At 35.0% G+C, this 7,207-nt stretch overlaps 1 protein-coding gene across 2 annotated transcripts in view; it reads left to right on the forward strand.

The window, feature by feature from the left end:
• Window positions 1–2,937: 2,937 nt before the first annotated feature.
• The window catches only part of LOC110111439 (ELMO domain-containing protein C), a 9,851-nt gene continuing 5,581 nt past the window's right edge, over window positions 2,938–7,207 (forward strand). The window contains exons 1-2 of one of the 2 annotated variants that reach the window (XM_020843332.2): window positions 2,960–3,088; window positions 3,183–3,275. The gene's annotated coding sequence lies outside the window, so the exon portion shown is untranslated. Of the gene's footprint in view, window positions 3,089–3,182; window positions 3,276–7,207 lie in introns of both variants that reach the window. The other variant, XM_020843331.2, reaches the window with a different exon arrangement.

Genomic DNA, 7,207 nt, shown 5'->3' on the forward strand with positions numbered 1-7,207 from the left:
ATGGAAGATGCTCTGCACAACAAAAGGGGTATATATAGGGTCGGGCAATTAGCCTGATTCCCGCGGAGTCGTGGCTGCCAGAATAGAATCGCGGTATGACCTGGGCTGACCGGATATTGCCGGTTGGCATTGATTCTATGCGGTACGAATTCGTATATGTTTCTGGTTACCTTAGCAGTTAAGTATTGGACCCAGCAGCAACGAATTTGGAGAGGAAGATTACTTTGACTGTCCGACAGATTAGAAATTCTTATGTTAAGGATTTAACTCCGAAACTCCAATAAAAATATGTCAAATATTTTTATATATAATATGTATACATTATACATATTATGTATAATTATATATATAGTGTATATACAGTATGTATATTATTGATATATCATCAAAAAATTATCTTGATCGGCACGAATCTTGAGGCAAAAATCAAAGTTGAAAATTTCAAAAATTAAATCCGGGATCACCTGAACTCCGATTTTAGCAAACTTATAGTCAAACTGAGCGTCTAAAAAATACGAACACAACGATACCAAATTTGGCTCAATCCGAGCCTAAATGAGTCCAAAACAAGGACTCGAAGCGCTGTTGAAAGCTTCGTACCATAGTTTGAGTTACCAAATGGCTTCCAAACATGACGAGCTTATAATCGAATCGAGTGGGTCGACGAGACGAATCCAACGAGCCCAAGATCGCCGAATTCCGAAATCATTAAGACCTCCATGACATACGATACACGATCAAGGGATTCAACATCGGTCGTTCATCCAACCACTCCCCATTTACCCTTGATCTCTCACCTATTTATGAGCCATGTCGCTCCATAAATCTATAAATAGACCCATCATTTCTCTTGAAAGTGACAGAAACAAGAAGATAAGAAGAGAAGGAAAAAGCTCCTCCTCGACCACCACCGGTGTTTCGCTGGACCACCGCTGGACCTTCACCAGACCACCACCTGAGGCCCTCGCCTTTGTCGGACCACCACCTGAGGCTCTCGTCTTTACCGGACCACCACTTGAGTCTCTCACCTCCGTTGAACCGCCGCCTGACGTCGTTGCTCAGTCGAAGCACCACTTGAGTCCCTCACCTCTGTCGGGACCACTGCCTGACACCGTTGCTTCGTCGGACCACCACTTAAGTCCCTCACCTTTGTCGGACCACCACCTGACGTTGTTGCTCCGCCGGACTGCCGCATGAGGCCCGAACTTCACCAAGCCACCACCTAAGGCTCAAACTTCCGCCGAACCACCACTTGAGGCCATGTGCTCCACTAGGACACCACATGAGGCCCGGACTTCTACTGAGCCTTCTTCGCTCTTACATATAAACTCCACATTTGTCATATATCATTTATATCATTCTCTCTAGGCAAGTCAATATCATGTATGAAATATAATAATGCATAAAATGCAGAGAAATTTATACATAGTTTATTAAATTCAAAAAATTATAACTATCAATTTTCCTTATAAAAGTAGTATATTTACATCACTCCTTTTATATATACTCCCATAAGCTTTACATCACGATGTTTAATGGACAAGCTTGACTACTGTCAATAAGTGTTGAAAGTATGTCGACTAAAAGGGGGAATGTTACCATGTTATGACATAATGTTTGATTTAGCATACAATCATGTCATATAAGGTAAGTTCTTAATTGCTCTAAAACATTGCAACAATTGGGAGCATTCTAAGTAATTCAACGAATAGTTGGATAGGCTTGGTCGGTCATGACATAAACCTAAGTTGAATTCTTAGGCAGGGTGAATGAATTTGTCATACAAAGTTCATCAATTAGGCAAGCTTGAAATGTGCCACTTTAAATAAAATGGCTATTAATCTTATTGGTGTAGGCTAGGTGGGCTCAATTGGTTGGCCATGAGTGGGCGATTAGATGAATATTCATTGACTCGATTAGATAATCATGAAGCTCGTTGGGAGCTTTTAAGCGAGTCGAGTGAAATTTTTTTGTAAGATTTTTGAGCTATATGTGCCTTCTTGTGATATGTTTTTCATAAATGTTTGATAAAATAGGAGGGGAAGGGAACTTAGATAAAGATCACTACGATACGAATAAGTTGGATTTGATTTGAGTAGTCACATTTGATGCTAGCTTGACTAGTCTTAAATGATCACATCAAGTGCTATTTGCATGGCTGAGATTAATTGCGGGAAACGACGAGTCACAAGGTGGGCCCATGCGAAGTCGCCAATCAACTTCACCTTCCATGGTTGAGTTATAGTGAGTTGTTATCTTGTATGAACATGCCTGGTTAGCCTAAATTAGTGTATGATACCGAGTAGATTAGTGAGTGAGTTTCGTCATTGAAAGCTTTGAACTAATATACCTTTTTGGCTAGTAGGGCTGAGTAAATAAGTGAGTCGCTTTGAATGCTAGGTGTCTATTGTTTAGGATCATTGATAATTTTCACTTTAGTCTCAAAGCCTTATCTCCTAATAAGTTTAGCTAGATAGATTCTAGATGCTTACTTATTCAATCGACTAAATCTATTTTAATTTAATTCAAATAATTTTGAAAGTACAATTTATAAATAAAAATAATATTACTTTTTTAAGAATTAAAGATAAAGATTTTTCCTTGGTGAAAATATAAATGCTTTTGCTATTAATATAGAAAAATTTTATTTCTTATTTTCCTTATAATAATTTAAAATTTATAAAGAGACTAGCCGATCCACAAAATAGAAAATTCCCACCACCGCAGCTTAGCAGCCAAGCATTCGTCACGGTCACCACCCAAACTCGCGACATGCATGAAAACGACGGTTCAAATTCAACGCTCGTGATCGCATTTCCATCTGCCGTCCGATCAACCATTAAATAAAACCACTCCCTATTTTCTCAACTTTGCACGCCTCATGCCTAAATCCGATGAGTAACAAAGAACCAAAGGGTATAGAATAGGGCGTATTATTATCATTTCCTGCAGGAAGTTTGCCGCGGAAGGACTTCAGGTCGACCTGCGCTCGGTTTGCTTGCTCCGTTAGATTGCCAATAGGGCTTTCCCCCATTTATCGTCGATCTGGAGTTCTGATTCTATATCGATACTCTTCCTAGGGTTTGTGGTACGATCTCCTTCTTCTCCGCAAACTAGTTTAATTGCGATGATGTTTATGGTTTATTTATTTATTTATTTGTTTATTTCACTTGAACGCCAAGGTTTCGGAGCAATCGTTTCATTTGTTATGCTTTATACATTACCGGACATGCATAAGAATCTGTGAGGGGCCTTCATTAAAGGGAAAAATTAAGGTGAGTGCCTCTTGCGGATATATGATAAAGATGGAATGATAAAATATTAGCATTTGAAGGATGAAGCGTGTAGATCTGGAAGTGGATAAAGTTGTTCGGTTGTAAGGTGCTTTTCCGTGTTATTTCATGGAAAGGAAGTAAGGAGAATAAACCTTATTATAGGAAGTAAGGAGTAAATATAACACACTGTGATTTCCTAATTATGATTTCACCGGCAAATTGTATCTATATTCTCAATGAGGTTTCCTGCTCAAGCATATTTATATTTTTTATGCAAATCTCACTGTTTATAATCATCTAAAATGTAAAATGTGCGCATTGAGAAGAGTAAATTGACATTATGTGTTTTGATTTTATTTTAGTTGATTTTATTTCAATATGTTTTAAGATTTTCTATATCAAAGTTTTAGTCTTTGTCATGCCTATGATGATTCCTATGAGAATTAGTTGTGTCTTATGATGTTTTTGGACCCTTTCCCCTAGTTTGATTCGGTTATATTCCATGTGTTGGTTTTGACTTGGGTCGGTTCAACTCTCTGATATTTGGTTCAAGTTTTTGGAGCTTTGCTTCCAGCTATTATTGCTTTGCCGGCGACTCTATTCCCCGCTAACTTATGATTCATGTATTATTGTACTAAATTTGTCTCATTTTCCTTGTTATCCTTGTATGACATGTGGCTATTCCTTGCCGACTTGCGATCCTGGATTTGTAGATGCTCCCCCATAGTTTGTAGCTTTGATGTTATCATTTTTTCTTGGTTGAAATATTTTTGTGATTATTCGATATGAGCCTACTAGCCATGCTATCTTACCATATAAAACGAGCTTTGCTATTTGGTGATTTTTTTTCATTGTTCATTTCCTATTCTCTAATTTTCTTTTTGGGTTGCATGTGTGATTGGATATTGTTAAATTTGGTATGGTCTAATTATTTTGTTTGTGATGTGAGTTTTCGATGGAAAATATGATTTCTTATGATGTTGAATTTTTATGTAAGATTTTTAATAGAGGACTGTCAAAATTCTTATTTGATAGGATTTTGTGCATTTTCAATTTTCATCCAAAGTGATGAATAGTTTTCGAATTTTGTGACTACAAATTTGACTTTGTGTGCATAATTTTGTACATCTCATCCAAGATATATCTTAGGAAACCATGAGTCATAAAATTTTATGTATTATATTTGGTATTAAAGCTTAATATGAAATCAAAATTCAATTAGAAGTGGGGTTCATTATTAGTGTAACTTAAATTATCATCAAATTTATGATGTTTTGACAAATTTACAAATCAATTGGTTGCATTGAATAAACAAAATGATATAAATTGAGATATTAATCAGTTTAAAAGCTTATTGAAATTTTAGAAACTATTCGATTTGATCTGCATGAACAATTAGTTGATTCTAATCACAAAGTTGAACTTATCCATATGAACGTTAACATGACTAAAAGACAATAAATTAATTGCGGAAGATCATTCAAGGTAAATTTTACAGGGTTTATGATAATGAATTATGGAATCACAAATGTTAAATATATGACATTGTCTAAAATGACATAATTAAGAATATAAAAGTTGAGGTACCTATTTGATAATAAAATAGATCCAAATGTTTTTCTTGATTGGGTAATAGACATTAATTGACAGCCAATGTAAAACTTGTCGAATTATAATGACATGAATCCTTTAAGAAATTGTGTTAATGCTAGGGCGTCCCCTGGAAGCGACGTGCTGTATGGCCTGAATACAGTGACAAGTGTGCAAGGGCCGCTGCACCACCGCCCGGGTGCAGTGTTAAATAGGTAAGGGTTCTCACATCAAGGACGGATGTGGGCAAAGAAGCTAGTCCTTGAAACTAAAATTAGGATAGAAACTTGGAATATAGGTTCTCTTATAGGAAAATTAATGGAATTAATAGATATTATGATTGATAGGAAGATAAGTATTTTGTGCATTCAGGAAACTAAATGGATTGGAGAGAAAGCTAAGGAAATTGATAGTTTATGATTTAAACTTTGGTATTCTCACATAAAACGGCGGCCTTCCAATGACCCGGTTAGGAGAGTAGAGGTTTTAGATTTGACTTATGTTAAGAAAGGTAGAGGCAGACCTAAAAAGACTTGGTTAGAAAATATTAGGAATGACCTTTCTTTATTAGATTTAAATGAGAAAATGACCTTTAATAGGACACAGTGGAGAAAAAGGATTTATGTAGCCGACCCCACGTAGTGGGATAAAGGCTTGATGTTGTTGTTGTTGTTGTTGGTAATAGACATTAATTGAAGGAAAATAGTCTTAAAACCAAGTAGCACATGCCCTTCAACAATGAAGGACAATAGTCTTAAAATCTATGAAGCCTAAAACATGTCTAGTTCATCTGCTAACGAATCCAATTCTCCTAATAAATTGAAAAACTCACTACATTTTTTGAACCAAGATGCTTTTGAAAATGGGGGATATGAAGAAGGATTGATTTGTGCTTTAGTGGTTACACAATTAAAAAATGTTGGGCCTAAGAGTGTGCCTATCCCTAAGAATGTTAGTCAAGTACCATCTGAGTTCAAAGAATTACACGCTAATGATCTTCTTGGTGAATTATCATCACTGAAAAGCATACAACATATTGTTGATTTAATTATTTGATATTTGTTACCTGACATGCCACATTGTAGAATAAACCCAACTAAATATTTGAGCTTAAAAGTTATCTAGATGGTTTGCATTAGAAATGATTGGTGAATGTGTGTGGAGAATATAGCTATTAACAAGAGTACCATTAAATACTGATTTTCTATGCCTTGGTTGTATATGATGACTAGAGCTATTTTCTTTTTGAAACTTGATTTGGGAAGTGTTCACTAGATAAGAATACAAGATGAACATGAATGTACCATTGTTTTAGAGTAAAGATGGATTGTCTGAATGATTGGTGATGTCTCTCAAATTAGCTAATGTACTAATTATTTATATGAAAATCATGAATGTGTTTCAATCTTTTTTTTTAACGTTTGGTTTTATATTTTGATGATATTTTATCATATAATTAATCTGAAAAGTATTTGAATTATTTGGTTTAGTTTAGAGAAGTATTTGAATTATTGCAAAGTGAGAAGTTATACTTAATCTGAAAAAAAAAAAAATTGTTGCACGATCTGCTATATAACTGGGATTTGTTGTTTTGGGTGATGCAATGTCTACTGATCTTGATTAAAATGAAATCAATTAATAATACCAACAACTACAAATTATTATGAGCTTCAAAGTTCGTATGTTCTATTACATTCTATAAACGTTGCATTATAGGATTTAGCATTGTGATGACCCAGAAAAAAAGAATAAGTGTTCATAAATAGATCATTTGAGGCATGCATGTAAATATTTTTCAGCTTAATAAATTTACATTTTTTGTCCAATTTTGTATGCTAAGTTGGATGTGGATTCTTTCGAAAGTGGTATAAGAACGACTACCAATTTTCAGGCAAATTCATCTTTTTATACTAGCTTGAGGCTTGTTGTTTCTTATATTTGGTGAACTCTTTTCTTGTTCTTTTTTGTTCTAGAAGTTCTATAATTGGTCTTATGAGTATAATTGCTTTTAATTGAAATGAATGCAACTTAGTATTTTTTTTATTGTGGTGTTAATTTTAGTTTTTTAATTGATGGCTTAATTTTTCCGTTAATTTATTTGATTTAATAGGACATTGTATTATCATTTGATGAAGCTTATTGTGTTTTTGAGCTTAGATCAAAATAAAGAAAAACTTTATGTTTTAATTGATGTTCTTTGAACCAGTGAATACCAAATATGTTATGTGCAATTTTCATCCAGTACATCATCTACTTGCATTCGAAATCATAGACCATTAGATGTCTGTTATGCCGGTCCAGCCTGGACCGGCCCAACCTGGACCGGCCCAGCCGGTCCGGGT

This window comes from Dendrobium catenatum, unplaced genomic scaffold (genome assembly GCF_001605985.2).
Source record: "Dendrobium catenatum unplaced genomic scaffold, ASM160598v2 fragScaff_scaffold_1414, whole genome shotgun sequence".
Classification (NCBI taxonomy): domain Eukaryota; kingdom Viridiplantae; phylum Streptophyta; class Magnoliopsida; order Asparagales; family Orchidaceae; genus Dendrobium; species Dendrobium catenatum.